This window comes from Cryptomeria japonica, chromosome 9 (assembly GCF_030272615.1).
Source record: "Cryptomeria japonica chromosome 9, Sugi_1.0, whole genome shotgun sequence".
Classification (NCBI taxonomy): domain Eukaryota; kingdom Viridiplantae; phylum Streptophyta; class Pinopsida; order Cupressales; family Cupressaceae; genus Cryptomeria; species Cryptomeria japonica.
Window position 1 is genome coordinate 232,332,518 of NC_081413.1, and position 16,441 is coordinate 232,348,958.

Sequence of the window (16,441 nt, forward strand, 5' to 3'; positions counted from 1 at the left end):
TCCATATGTCAAAAAATAAGGGAATGGGGTTAAAAGCCTGCAGTAATAGAAAATTTGGCATGGGTGGAAAACAATGTAGGAAAACAGTCCTACCGTGAGAAGAAATATAAAATTCTGATAAGAGTTTTTGGAAACCAAAATTTCTATATTGTGTTACACGTAGAGATAAAATCACACCAGCAACAATTTATCCTTTCTAATATTCTAATGATGAATCACAAAATGTGATCTAAAATATTGATTAAAGAAATACACACAATCATATGAAAAAACAAGAAGTCGTCATTTAATATAATCGTATGAAAAAATAACAAGAAGTTATTTAATATTATTCTTAAATATTTTTCGTTCCAAAAACCATCAGAGCTTTCTTATGCATAGAACTGCTAAACAATTAATAATAAATTTTAGCTAGGAAATTTTTATCGAAAAAATGCTTGAACTGGGAGAACGTAAAAGGCCTGTAATATTGGGGATGATTATCGTCCACAAACTCTGTTGGAGCCCATAATTCTTTATCATAAGGAAAGTGTACAAACCAAGCGATAGACAGCTGATTCATCCATCCTCTGAAAACCACCCGGTGCTCTTCGCTGCGGAATCTGCGGTTTGTCCATGCCTGGAAGTTCACCCACAAAAAATATTTATGTTAATAAGGACGATAAATAAATTATAGGAATTCAAAGCACTTCTTTTTTCTTACACAGTTACTGGTGATGACTCCTATATGATGTCATAGTAGGTTATGCCTCTCAGCGTAAATATACCATGTCTCCTACCTCAAAATATATCTACATGAAATATTAATTTTAATTCACTTTTTTTCTTATTCTATTATTTTTTTATGTGTTCCTCAATTGGATTTAATATGTTTTGACTTGTATCAATAAAGTCAACTAGTTTTTGGAATGGAGGAACTATATATATACTATACGTATCAACAACTGTATTCTTAGGTAGTCTATGTAGCTTAAAGAATCTTATAAAAATTTGTCAATCAAAGAGGTTTGAAACTTGGTTGAATAGTTAAGAAATATGCATACTTTGTCATGTTATTTATAATTACATAAGTGAAATTTTTAACATATACCTTATGGAGGTAGATGATGAAATCTATAAATATATTGGTTTAATTTTTATTCAAAATTTGTAGTATTTCTTATAATTATATAGAAAAACATGTTCTTCATTTTTCTTCACATTTGATACTCTCTGTTATATGATTGATAACATCTTCCTTAAGGCCATTATAAAAGAACCATTCTTTCATTTTATGTTTTGTAAAGTCAAAAAGTAGGAACTTAGCCAATTATCAAACTTCAAAAGACTATCAAACTTGAATAAAAAAAACTTATACAAATTATCAAACTTCAAAAGAAGCACAGCTAATTTTTAGCTACTCGAACATAACCCTGATTCTTGAGAAAACTGTGAATTAAAGATTTTAAGCCATGATTAATTTCTATTTGCTTGATATTTTGGAAAATGGAACTTGGATCATACTAATGTGAATATTTAATCACTCACTGAAATTGTGAAGACATTAGCATGGAAATGCAATATTCTCAAAATGACTGAGGACATATAATGGAGGAAGAGGCTTTGAAACAACAAGAAGACAACAAACATAAACTCATTTATCTCCAAAAATTTCACAGTAGAACAAAGAAGTCTTTTGCTTTCCCTAAATCGGTAAATAAGTTGTAGCAATAAAATAGCTATGACATATATGAAATGTCCGACCTTTCAAATTCCATACTCATAAAAATTTAATACATCAACGATATGCTGTCAAAATAAAGGATGAAGATTTAATGTTTTTATATTCCAATAAATATACAAGAATAAAGTTCATATGAAGTGAATCAAATCAAAACACAAGCATGATTTTTATCTGCATAAAATCTGAAAAAGTCGCTGAAGCATTGTAAAAACTGCTACAAGCTCTTCGACTGAGACTGCTATAGTTCCAAATGGATCATATAGATTGAAAAAACAACGATACAAATTTGTTTTTAAATGAATATTTCCATACGTCAAAAAATAAGGGAATGGGGTTAAAAGCCTGCAATAATAGAAAATTCACCGTGGGCGGAAAACAATGTAGGAAAACAGTCCTACCGTGAGAAGAAATATAAAATTCTGATAAGAGTTTTTGGAAACCAAAATCTCTATATTGTGTTACACGTAGAGATAAAATCACACCAGCAACAATTTATCCTATCTAATATTCTAGTGATGAATCACAAAATGTGATCTAAAATATTGATTAAAGAAATACACACAATCATATGAAAAAACAACAAGTCATTTAATATAATCATATGAAAAAATAACAAGAAGTTATTTAATATTATTCTTAAATATTTTTCGTTCCAAAAACCATCAGAACTTTCTTATGCATAAAACTGAAATAATGCTTGAACTGGGAGAAGGTAAAAGGCCTGTAATATTGGGGATGATTGTTATCCACAAACTCTGTTGGAGCCCATAATTACCCGGTGCTCTGCGCTGCGGAATCTGCGGTTTGTCCATGCCTGGAAGTTCACCCACAAAAAATATTTATGTTAATAAGGATGATAAATAAATTATAGTTAATGGGCTCTTTGTCAGAAATTCACACCTACAGAGAGTCGCCTACGTTGATAACAAAGGAAGAATCTATGGGCTTCACATTTAACACTTAAATTTTAACCATAACACTCTCCACTTCTATTTGTAACTGCCGTTCATGCATAACGAAAGGTTTCTTTTTGGTTATAGAATGTCGAATCGTTTCAATTTCATCAGTTATAGAATGTCCATGAATATCTCAGTCATTTCAGGAATTCAAAGCACTTCTTTTTTCTTACACAGTTACTGGTGATGACTCTTATATGTTACTGGTGATGACTCCTATATGATGTCATTGTAGGTTACGCCTCTCGATGTAAATATACCATGTCTCCTACCTCAAAATATATCTACATGAAATATTAATTTTAATTCACGTTTTTTCTTATTCTATTATTTTTTTATGGGTTTCTCAATTGGATTTAATATGTTTTGACTTTTATCAATAAAGTCAACTAGTTTTTGGAATGGAGGAACTATATATATACTATACGTATCAACAACTGTATTCTTAGGTAGTCTATGTAGCTTAAAGAATCTTATAAAAATTTGTCAATCAAAGAGGTTTGAAACTTGGTTGAATAGTTAAGAAATATGCATACTTTGTCATGTTATTTATAATTACATAAGTGAAATTTTTAACATATACCTTATGGAGGTAGATGATGAAATCTATAAATATATTGGTTTAATTTTTATTCAAAATTTGTAGTATTTCTTATAATTATATAGAAAAACATGTTCTTCATTTTTCTTCACATTTGATACTCTCTGTTATATGATTGATAACATCTTCCTTAAGGCCATTATAAAAGAACCATTCTCTCATTTTATGTTTTGTAAAGTCAAAAAGTAGGAACTTAGCCAATTCTCCACATGGAAGGGTGGGAATTTACTAAGCTCAATTTTCACTTCAGAAAATTTAAAATTCAAAAGACGGGGATGAATCTAATAAATCCAATCCCAAAGGATGCAAGGACTAAATAGTAAGTATATTGGTTGTGATTGGAATGCAATTAACCCTCTTTTTCAAGTTGATTAATTGGATTAAGGAAAAGTGTCAAAAATGAAGACAAAGTATGCGAAAATAGTGAGCTATAGAATCTAGATTCAATTCTGCACCTGGATCTGAGAAGTTTGAGATGATTCAGAGATGCTCTATGAAATTGGGTAAAATTTGCAAGCACCATGTGTCTAGACAGGGGTTCCCTCTAATTGATCCTTTGACCTTTCCACACATCAAAACCATTTTTTCTTTCTGTGAATAAAGCTTAATTCCAGAAGTAAATTTGTGCAATTGTTTCCTACACATAGATAGAAAGGGGAATGTGTTGTGAATAGGGGTGACTTATTCAATGCCATTAGTGACTTTTTCTTGGATATAGTTGGGAGTGATTTATTCAATGCCATCTAAGACTTCTTCAAAACTGATAGTCTCCTTAAACAACTAAATGTCACCTTTGTTTCTTTGATTCTGAAGAATGACAGTGCTGAATCTAGTAAGGATTTTTGGCCTATTAGTTTATATAATGCTATTTATAAAATTATTTCCAAAACCACAGTCAATAGGTTAAAACTATTGCTTGATAAAATGATCTCCAAAAATCAAAAAGGTTTTGTGGAACGAAGACACATTTTAGATGCGATCATTATGGCCCATGAGCTTGTTCATTCCATGGATAGCAGTAAGAAGCCTTAGATGGATTTCAAAGTGGATATTTATAAGGCCTATGATAGTGTGTCCTAGGAATTTCTCTTTGAATTTCTTAAAAGATTTGGGTTCAAATGAAAATTCTTAGACCTAACTGAGAAATGTGTTTGCACCCCTAAGTTCTCAATCCTCCTTAATGGTTTTCCCAAGGGCTACTTTTCCTGTGGCAAAGGGCATCATAAGGATGACCCCCTCTCCCCCTATCTTTTCATCATTCTTGCTAAAGTGTTATGGAGAAATATTGAAATACTTAGATGTTAGGGTGTTATAAAAGGCTTTTAAGTTGCCTCTTCCCTAATCCCTACTACCCATCAACCATTTGTTGATGATACAATTATCTTTGGTGAACCTTTTATTTCTATGGCAAAGCAATGGAAAAAGACCCTAGATAGATATGCTATCATCTCAAGCCAACATATTAATTTTGTTAAGAGTAAACTATTTTTTTTTAATGTAAAACCCACCCTCCATATCAAAATATCCTCCATTCTTGGTTGTCAAATTGCCACCCTCCCTGACTCCTATCTCGGGTTGCCCCTTCTCTCCAAAAATTCTAATAATTTTTTTGGAGTGGTTTGCTTGAAATATTTCAAAAGATGTTAGTTGGCTGGAAAGGGAAACTACTTATCTTGGCAAGAAAGATACAACTTGTTAAATCTTGCGTTCAAAATTTGTCTATTTATTACCTATCTCTATTCAAGATACCTAGGGTGGTTTCCAAAATAATTGAAAGGATCCAAAGGAGTTTCCTATGGTCTTGTATGGAAAAAAAAAAAGTAGACTCTCCTTGGTCTTTTGGGATGTTGGTTGCAGACCCTAGAAGTGTGGCAGACTAGGAAGAAGAAAGATTAAATCTTTTAATAAAGCTATTATTCCTAAAATTGGTTGGAAATTAACTAAGGATAAAATATTTAACCAAGAAGAGCTTCCCTTTGGTTCTTCTATTTGGAATAGTGTGGTTACAATCAGACATGATATCAAAAGAAATCATAGGATGTTTTAGGAAATGGTAGAAAGTTTGATTTTTTGAAAGGCATTTAGTTGTTTGATCATTCTTTAAATTTACTCCCCTATTTGGTGAATACCAAAATGTTCCTAATTAGACATTGGGGGGGAAAGGTACATGATTTTATAACTTGGGATAGGGGACACACTTCTTGGATTGATCTAAGTGGTTTTGTCTCATCTAGACCGTAGATTCAACCCTCCACTAGAAGGCTAATTTTGAAGGAAGTTGTCGATTTCACTGCCTTGTTTCCTAACTATTCTCTTTACACTCCTAATGGGAAGGATGAACGAATTTGGAAACAAAGTGTGTTTGGGAACTTCACTGTGAAGTCTACTTACCATTTGGTAGAGGAAAACAATGGCAAAAATGTGTTATGGAAGGCTATTTGGATTAAGGGGCTAATCCCAAAAATCAAATATTTTTGGTGGGTGACTGCTCATGGTCATATTCTTACTATTGATAACCTAATTAAAAGGGGATTTTCTTTGGTCAATAGGTGTGAACTCTATTACACTAAATTAGAAATCATTCATCACATTTTTCTACATTGTAGCATTGCTCGAGATATTAGGGAAGAAATATTAAAGAAGCTTAATATTAATTGGGTGCAACTCAATTAGTTCAAAGATTTCCTGGAGGTGTGGTAGGCTTCCCCTTACTCCCACCTAATTACTAAGAGTATCTGGTATCAAACTCCCCCCCTTCTTGCTTGGAACATCTAGAAAGAACAAGACAATAGAATATTCAACGAACAAAAGAGAAACAATAATATCTTGGCCACCATCATTATTCATCAGATTAAGAAAAATATTAATGTTGAGTCTACTAGTTTCTCTAGAATCCTCCCGTCTCTTCTGGATCTCAGATTAAAATATGTTTTGGGAATTTGACACAAACTTTTGAATGTTAATTGGCAAAGAATGATCCTAAGAAATTCATTTTTATGGAAATCTCCTAAAATTCGATGGATTAAGTTTAATTTTGATGAGTTCTCTAAAGGCAACCCTGGGATCATGGGAGCAGGAGGTTTAATTCATGATCATAAAGGCTTCTTGGTTGTTGGGTTTGGTTCTGGTCTAGGGAAAGCTACTAGCAACAAGGTGAAAGCTTGGGCGGCCTGGATGGGTCTTCAGAGACTATATCATATCACTAAGAAGATTATAATTCTTGAAGGAGATTCCAAACTAATTATTGACTACGTCAATTGTATAATCTCTCCTCCTTGGGAGATCAGAGATAGAATAGAAAAATGTAAATGGCAGATTAGATTATTTGAAAACATTAAAATAGAACATACCTACAGAGAAGGTAATAGGTCAGCTGACCTCATTGGCAATCAAAATCTTCATATGATGGATGGGAAGATCTTTAAGTTTGAAAATATCTCTAAAGAATTGAAAAGAAAGAAGGAAGTCAGAGTATTGACCTATTTGAATGAGTTTTTTAATGCCCATGTTTTTTGTAATCTTTAATTGCCAGTTGGGCCCACGTAGGTGGTGGGCTTACAAGGTGATGACTTAGCACCATGATGAATGGGATTACGTCAATAGTTGGATGGCCTATGTGGATAATGTATTGGAAATGAGCTTTCTTGATAAAAGCATGATAGCAACATATGAGATCTATGCTTGGATTTGGGATGATAAAGTATTTATTAGAAGGGCTGGAAAAAGGACTAATTTTTTCACTTCAAAGAACATGAAAAGGAGTGATGTTTACGTCACCATTATAGGAAATGATGATCCCAAGTGTCACACATTCGATAAAAATCATTTGAGGGTTATCTGGAAAGGTTTTTTAAAGGTCTTCTCTTCCAAAAGAAGTAATAGTTGTCACTTTTGCTGCTTTTTGCTCAATCGCTTTCATAGAGTTTGGTATTTATGTACTTTTTCCTTTCACAAAATGGGTGGTCCTCTAAAACGCATTAAACTGAGTAACTGTGTGGATTTGAGAGATAGCAAAGAGCTATAAGAGCTCTTTCAAATGGTGGGATTCACTCCTTTCTTCTTGGCAATGAAGGTATACAACAAGGAGCTGTTGACCAGGGTTTTGTAATTCCTGGTAGCATGGGGTGGTTATGCTAGGAAGAATTACCTCCATGATATTGCCTGAGTATGTAGTAGAGGTGACCAAATTGGAGAATGAAGGAGAGAAAGTTGAGAAAAAGAGGATGGGAGACTACAGAGGCTTCATGAAGAAATTCCTTGAGAATGGTGAAAAAATGGTTCCCTTCCAAAATGGGTTTGATTGTTTGAACCTTCCTAAGCCTTTTCGTTTGGTCAACTATCATGTTATGTAGTATTTTACCTTAGAGGGTCATTATTCTACTGTCCATGGCTATCACTTCCTCATTTTGAACCACATTAGACACCATAAGATTAATATGTCATTCTTTCTATTTTCATCCCTTAGTGCCTCTATTCAAAATTGGTGCAAATTTACCTCTACATCAGGGTTTAATTTACTTAATGTATAAGTATGTCGTTTATCATACCCCCACCACAAGCTATATTGAATCAGCCTTTAGTAGTTAGAGTAGCTGTAAGAAAACCCCTAAAAATAATCCTAGTTTAATCTTTGAGAACCCTAAGGAGTCGTCTATCCTCTCGGGTCCTAGTAAAAGCATGGGCAAAAGCCTTGTTATGACATTGGAAAATAATTCCTTTGAGCTGGCCTTGTTGGATTTAACCCTAGACAAAAGGAAAAGTGAAACACCTAAAACACCCCGAGGAAAGCTAATAGGTCTAGTAGTGAGTCTACCGAAAAGAGCTTAACGATTGACTTGGAGATTTAGAACTTGGAAGAGGAAGATGCGAAAGGAAATTGAAGAAGAAAACAACAAATCGGAAAGTGAACAGGAGTCTCCTTTCAAAGAGCACAATGGCCTAGTCTCCTCTAAAGATATGGAAATGGTTCCCTGTTCGCCTCTGAGGCCAACCTAGGAGGCTAACAACATTGTTCAGGAGCAATTGAATGACATGAAGGAGAAAATTGCAAGGCTAGAAAAGAAATATGAACATGATAGTCAAATGAAAATTTTGTGTGATGCTTTTACTTGTCTCTGTAATATCACAGATGGGATAATGAAGAATTTGGTCTTGGGTACGGTTTTTGGTAAAGGTAGACCAAATAAAATTAGGAAGAAGAGGGGTAAGGGTATAAGAGAGATGACAAAGGAGGACGAAGAAGATCAGAAGGAGACATGGGAGCAGAATATCGGTAGGCTCGAGTGGAAATGGAATCTGATAAAGAAGTAATGGTCTCTTGGTTTTCTCTATTTTGGTCTTTTTGTTATGTTTTTCTTTAGATGGTTACTTGGGGTCTGTGTGCCCAATTTGATAGACTTTATGTAATTAATTATACTAAGATTGGCTTGGTTATGGTTGATAAAGATAATGCTGGAAACATCATTAGTAGTATAGCTTATGATAATAGGTATTGTGATACTTCTGCTATTAACATTGGGTATGATACTAGCATCCATAGAAATAGTTTCAGGTGTAGGAAAATTTTTTATCATTTTTTATTAGAACTGGTTCCTTTTTGCTAGCTATTTTACAATTGGTATTTGGTTTTTGATGCAATTTAGCTTCTCTTTTTACTCATGGCCATCTCCGTGCTTATTAATTAACTAATTAATTATTCCCATACCTGGAATGGCATTGTATCCCTTTAACAACTAACCTTTGATATTCTTTTCTCCCTTCATTAGGATGGAACTTTCAGTCAAATCTTGTGATTTGAACTTGGAACGGATCGTATCTTGCTTCTAAGATTAACCTTTTCCAACACATAATCTTTTGGCTTTTTAAAATTTGTTCATTATTTATTCATGTATAAACTATTCAATATTATTTTATAGCCTTTAGGTTCTTCATGGAATTGGTTGTGCTTGCGTATTAGAATTTTTTTACCGATCTTCTGTATACTGCCGTGCCAAGGGGTGGCTGCAGTTTATTCTTTATTTATGCACGATACGTATTAAATATGTGTTCTAATCGGGGAAGACTAAATCAACATTTATTTCGATTACGTTGAAAATTTACACTGATCTTCTAAATACAGCCGCACCAACGGGTGGCTGAACATTATTCACTATTGATGCACTATAGAATGAATGAATCCAGTTTTGTTTGTCTGTCTTGAGAATGGATGAGAACAGGAGAGGAGCAAAAATCGGTTTCAGTGGCTGTGGATACGGTGAGATTCGGAAGTAGGGTCTTCACGATTACGAAAGAGGCGCACATGTGACCAGTTTTGGTCTGATAAAACAGATTTCTTGGAGAGCGGTACGGCCATGGAATATGGTTGCTGAGGCCGCACAGGTGCCCAATCCGTCTCTGATAAAAGAGATTTCTTTGGGGGCAGCGGTGGGGGCGGTGGACATGGAATAGTGGTATGGCTGCACCTGGCAGAAACATGCACTATAAAGAGAAGGAAGTACACAATAAACAGTACTCTTAGTTTCCAACGCATGAAATTCTCCATATTTTCTTTCTTGTGTTAAGCGCACAGAAAACACTTTACGTTTCAACTAATTGATCAGTTAGTAGCACGACAAGTGATATGACATCCAATGCAATACTCTCATCTATATATACAGGGAGCCCTAAATTTAAGAAGCTCCTACGAGGACATTTGTTCCGTCAAATGATGCATTCAATGTCTTATGCGTAGTAGAGATGAAACAATTTACGATCTGCTCCCTGTTCAAATTAGAAGCTTTGACTAACTAATTACATCTTAACGAAAAAAGAAATCTCCCAAAATTAATTTGGTGTGAGGGTTACAATTATAATTGAGGGTATGGTTAATTTATGCTTCTGTTTTGGATTAGGGTTAAGGTTAGTAGTATGGTCAAGGTTAAGGTTTATATCATGGTTAGGGTTACGAATATGATAACGATTAGGGTGTATATCATGGTTAGGATTAGCATCCAGTTTTGGTTTTCGTACAGGATCATGGTTAGAGTTAGGGTTAGTATTGGGGTTAGTCTTAGTGATTATAATTAGGGTAAAGTTTAAAGATTATAATTAAAATTAGAATTAGGGTTAGGGTTAGGTCTACAATTATAATTAGAATTAGGGTTAGGGTTAGGGTTAAGATTGCATAGAAAGATGGTCTATGATGATAGCTATGAGAGTTAGGGTTGTTACGGTTAGGGTCTAGATTAGAGGGAGTTATAGTATTATAGATAAAATAATAGTTATAATTGGTCTTAGTTAACGATTATAGTTATTATTGTAGGATAATGCTTGGGGTAAGGGTTCAGGTTCAGGTTCAATTAGAATCTGTATTAGGGTTAGGGATAGAGTTTAATTAGGATTACGGTTAGCATTGCAACTAAATTATGGTTCCAATTAGTGTTATGACTCAGGAAGGGTTAGGATTCAAGGATAAAGCATGTTGTTAGGGTTATGGTTAGGATTAGGTTTTAGGTTTAAGACTATGTATTATTGTTAAGGTTAGGGTTTAGGGTTGCAATTAGGTTAGGGTTAGGGTTTAGTGTTATGGTTATGGTTAGGGTTAGGGTTATAATTATAATTAGCGTTATTGTTAAAGATTATAATTAAAATTATAGTTAGGTTTAGGGTTATTATTGGGGTTAGTCTTAGTGATTATAATTAGGGTAAGGTTTAAAGATTATAAATAGTGATTATAGTGATTATAGTGATTATTATAGATACTATGTGATGATAGCTATAAGAGTTAGTGTTTGGGTTAGGATTAGGGTCTTTAGGGTTAGGGTTAGATATAAAGTTAGGTTTAGGGTCATTATCAGGTTAGGGTTAGGGTTAGGGTCTAGATTAGAGGGTATAATAGTATTATAGATAAAATAATAGTTGTAATTGGTTTTAGTAACGATTAGAGTTATTATTGTAGGATAATGCTTGGGGTAAAGGTTCAGGTTCAATTAAAATCAGTATTAGGGTTCGGGATAGGGTTTAATTAGGATTAAGGTTAGCATTACACCTAAATTAATAGAGCTTTGTTTGAAGGGTAGCATTATAATCCAATTAGGGTTATGGGTTATGTTAGCATAAAGATTGGGGATTACGTCAAGCATAGGTTGGATTTACAATCGAGGTTACTTCAGGGTTATGGTTGATCTTGAAAATAGGGTTGAAATAGTAATTACGGTTAAGGTTAATTTTAATATCAGGGTTACAATTACGTTTAGTTGTTACATCAAATTTAGGGTTAGAATTAGGGTTATGGTTCAATTACATTAAGGTTAGGGTTAAATTGGTATTAATGTTCTATTAGGATTAGGGTTTGGGCTAGGTTAATGTTAGGAATAGATTATGATAATATCTCAATTTGAATTAGGGTTACATTTAGGGCAAGATTGTTGTTAGGGTTAGGGTTTAGGATTATGGTTAGGTTAGAGTTAGGATTAGGGTTGGGGTTAGGATTATGATTATTGTTATGGTTAAGTTTATTATTTACATCATGTTTGGCATTAAGGTTAGGTTTAGGATAATGGTTAGGCTTAGGCTTAGGGCATAGTTAGGATTATGGTTAGGGTTAGGGTTTACATCAAGCTAGGGTCAAGGTTAAGATTAGGGTTTGGGTCAAGGTTAGGGTTAGGATTCGAGCTAGGTTCATTATTATTATCATGATTTGAGTTAGGTTTAGGCTTAGGGTTAGGGTGAGGATTATGGTTAATGTTAGGGTTTGAGATTAAGGATAGGGTTAGGGTAATGGTTTGAGTTAGGGTTTAGGGTTAGGATTAGGATTATGGATAGGATTTACTCTTAGGATTAAGGATAGGATTTACTCTTAGGATTAACGATAGGTTTTTGGTTTTGGTTTTGATTAGGGTTATGGTTTGGGTTTGGGTTATGGTTATGATTAGGTTTTAGGGTTAAGACAAAGTATTATTGTTAGGGTTAGGGTTTAGGGTTATGGTTAATATTGTAGTTAGTTTTAGGGTTTAAATATAGCTCAAGTTATAGCTTAATTAGAATTATGATTCAAGCATATTTAGGGTTTTGGTTACCTTTACATAGGATTATGGTTAGGATAGAATTAGGGCTACTATTGTGCTATAATGCTTGGATTCATTTATATTTAGATTAGGAGAATAATAATTATGATTAAGGTTATGGTTAGGGTTTCAAAACAGTTAGGGATAGAATTATGATTAGGATTAGGGTTTGGATCATCATTAGGATTAGAATTAGACTCAAGTTTTGGGATAGGGATAGAACCTAGAACCCCAGATTTAGTGAGTCACATATTTGTAAATTTACAATGTCTTTTAATTAATTTAAAATGGATATAATAATTTAAGAAAATACAAAACCAAAAATAAATTTAAAATTATAATAAATCTATTAAAATAAATTTTCATTTTTAAACCCAAAAACATGAAATTTTAGAAAATAGTATATACTATAATTTATTTAAATTTTATGAAATATTCAAAAATAAGTTACATGTGGATATCCATGACTAAGATGTTGGTAATTGAATAGATTGAGCTGAAACCTTCTAAGCAATTGGTAAGTTCTTATCAATCAAACTTTTCATAAAAATGAACTTAAAGTCCTAAAATCATGGAATAATCTTAATCAACCTTTCTTTCTATCATTGGTACTACACAAGTGGTAAAATTTATCAGTATTGTATGATTGATTTGGATCTCTTATGAGAGAAAATTTTGAATGCATTGTAAAAATATTAATTGACCTTGATTTTCTATTGTTAATTTATATGAGATAGACATATTTATTGACAAGAAAATTGATAACACAAAAAGATAAAAATATACTTCAAACACCATCATTGATTTGATTTCTACGCTTATCAAAAGAATAATAATATTTTAGAACCATTTATTTTGCACATTATTAATATCTATTCAATCCTTCCTTGTCTATAACTCCATATTCAATGGTATTTTATTTGAATTTATATAATATAGTTAAAACACATCTGTAAAATTGAGATAACTATACATATAACTATACATTTTAAAAATATTTAATGCATTTAAATCTCTTTTTTTTATATGCAAGCTATAATAGTATTCAAATAGGGTTAGCGTTTAAGGATAAAGCATGCTGTCAAGGTTAGGATTATATAATAAAGCTTGATTTTAAGGTCAAAGATAAGGTTTAATTAGGTTAATCTATTGTGATGAAATATCACGTGTCTCCAAGTTCTCCTTCAAATTAGGGGCTTAACTGAAACAACTTCCTTAAAATAAAGATTTAGTTGTTCTGGATCACCAACTACATTTTGAAATTCAAAATCACCCTCTTGGGTCGAGCAAGTTTTAAAATCCCATAAAAAGGGGGTTGAAACTAGAGTGAAGGTGTTGTTTAAGGCTTCAAAAGTTGTGTCAATTGGAAGTGGAATTGTGGAATTTGTTTCAAAAAAATTTCTTTATCAGGCCTTCAGCCTTTCTTATCCATTCTCTAGTTGTTGTGCTTATTTCTATAGAAATGATTGTCCCTTAGATGACTACTGCTTCACTGGTATGCCCTTCCTGAGATAGTGTATATACCTCTGTCTTTTTATCAAAATTGTTTTCATTCATTTGTGTTTCGAGACTACATTTTCCTATTCTAAACTATTCTATATTTTGACTAAAAGGTAGTCGTTCCTGCTTCAAAAACCATATGGACCTACCTATCTTTGTATCTATGAAATCCTTGATCATTTGACAGTAAGATTGTGACTATGACAGTCATCTTGATTATGTCTTCTTAAAGGGTTACTTCAAATAAAATGGTTGCCCTCTTTTAACCTTGAGAGTTTGAAGTGAATGTCCTCAGGTTTTTGTCCTTAGTTGTAACCTTTTCGTCAATGGTTTTGCATTTAAAAGTTATGACTATCACAATTGCTCATAATCACCTTTCAAGGTTGTCTTGCTATTGTTCAATGTTCACTAACCTTATGCATCTTTCTTGTCAAGCACTTTCATTGTGCTGCCACCACGTGTAGAGGGTTGGAACATGTATCTTTGTGTGGTTACCATATGTAGTTCTATCTTACAATCCTCTATTGAACAACTTATTCCTTTGAAGGGATTGGACTTTTAGTTCACTGGCTCTCTATAACTGTCATTCAACTCTTTGATGGAACTATAAATGCTATAATTCTTATAATGCTTCTGGATTTGATTATGTGCAAGATTTTTATTATCTAATAGCAATAATTATAGCATGGATTGTGGAAATCTGATAGCATTAAACTATAAACGCTGCTGAGAACTTTTATCCTTTGCATGTGAGTTCTCTATCTTTGTATCTTGTGGCTGTCTTCTCATGATTGTTTGCCATATTCTTAATGACACTTTCTCATTGTTAACCACCACCACTATCTTGTTTACTAACCCCTAGCTTCCTTGAATACATCTGAAGCTTGCAACCACTTCTCTTCTAAACTTTAGTGCTTCCATGTACTTCTAATTGTTGTTATCATGCACAAACTATTATTCTCCATTTAAAACTTGATGTTCCCTTGGCGACCATGAAGCTATGCACATGAAATCAAGGCATTTGCTTCCAACAAAGCTGTCAACTCCTCTTTGACCATAAGTTAGGGTAGATCTGAAGATATTTGAACAAAGAAGAGAACTAAAATTCCCTCTTAACTCTTAACTTTACAAAGACCATGTGGTTTTCTCCATTCCTTTGTTTACAAACAAAAAAAAGTTTTTTCATAGGACAAAACATCATGAAGGCATTTTGGCATTTCAAAAAGACCTCAATGTTTTGAGATAACAAATAAGCTTTAAGACCAAAGAGAATAAAATTTCTTAAAAAGCAAAACTTGCTTCACCTAGAGAGCTGAAAACTAAGATAGAAACTTTTAACACAATTTAGACCAAAGGGTTAAATTGGATAACTTGCATTTCCAACGATAATATTTGAGAAACAACCCCCTTCCATTATGGTTTCATGAATGTCTATACCATGTTCCAAAGCTCCCATTTTGGCACAGGCAAGGAGTGACTGGAAATGGTTGAGGAAATTCACTTTACACCTGCAAATTGTGTTTGCTTTAAAGTTTCTAAAGCCCTTTCAACAAATCCATTTTCTGCGTATCCTGCAATCTTTGCTTTCCATGAGAATCAGTATTAGGATTAGGGATAGGTTTTAATTAGGATTAAGGTTAGAATTACAACTAAATTAATAGAGCTTTGTTTGAAGGTTAGCATTAGAATTCAGTTAGGGTTATGGGTTATGTTAGCATAAAGATTGGGGATAAGGTAAACCATAGGTTGGATTTATAATCGAGGTCACTTTAGGGTTATGGTTGACATTCAAATTAGGGTTGAAATAGTAATTATGGTTAAGGTTAATTTTAGGGTTAGGATTATGGTTAGGGTTAAGGTTTACTTATAAGGAACATAAGTTTATGGTTAGGGTTTAGTGTCAGGGTTACAATTAAGTTTAGGGTTTACATCAAAGTTAGGGTTAGAATTACGGTTATGGTTCAATTACATTAAGGTTAGGGTTAAATTGGTATTAATGTTCTATTAGGATTAGGGTTTGCACTAGGTTAAGGTTAGGAATAGATTACGATAAAATCTCCATTTGAATTAGGATTAACTTTAGGGCAGGATTTTTGTCAGGGTTAGGGTTTAGGATTATGGTTAGGCTAGAGTTAGGATTAGGGTTGGGGTTAGGATTATGATTAGGGTTATGGTTAAGTTTATTATTGAAATCATGTTTAGCATTAAGGTTAGGTTTAGGATGATGGTTAGGCTTAGGCTTAGGCTTAGGGTCATAGTTAGGATTATGGTTAGGGTTAGGATTTACATCAAGCTAGGGTCAAGGTTAAGATTAGGGTTTGGGTCAAGGTTAGGTTTAGGATTCGGGCTAGGGTAATTGTTAATATCATTGTTTGAGTTAGGTTTAGGCTTAGGGTTAGGGTGAGGTTTATGGTTATTGTTAGGGTTTGAGATTAAGGATAGGGTTAGGGTAATGGTTTGAGTTAGGGTTTAGGGTTAGCATTAGGATTATGGGTAGGATTTACTCTTATGATTAAGGATAGGTTTTGGGTTTTGGTTAGGGTTAGGGTTTAGGGTTATGGTTAAGATTGTAGTTAGTTTTAGGGTTTAAATATAGCTCAAGTTATAGCTTAATTAT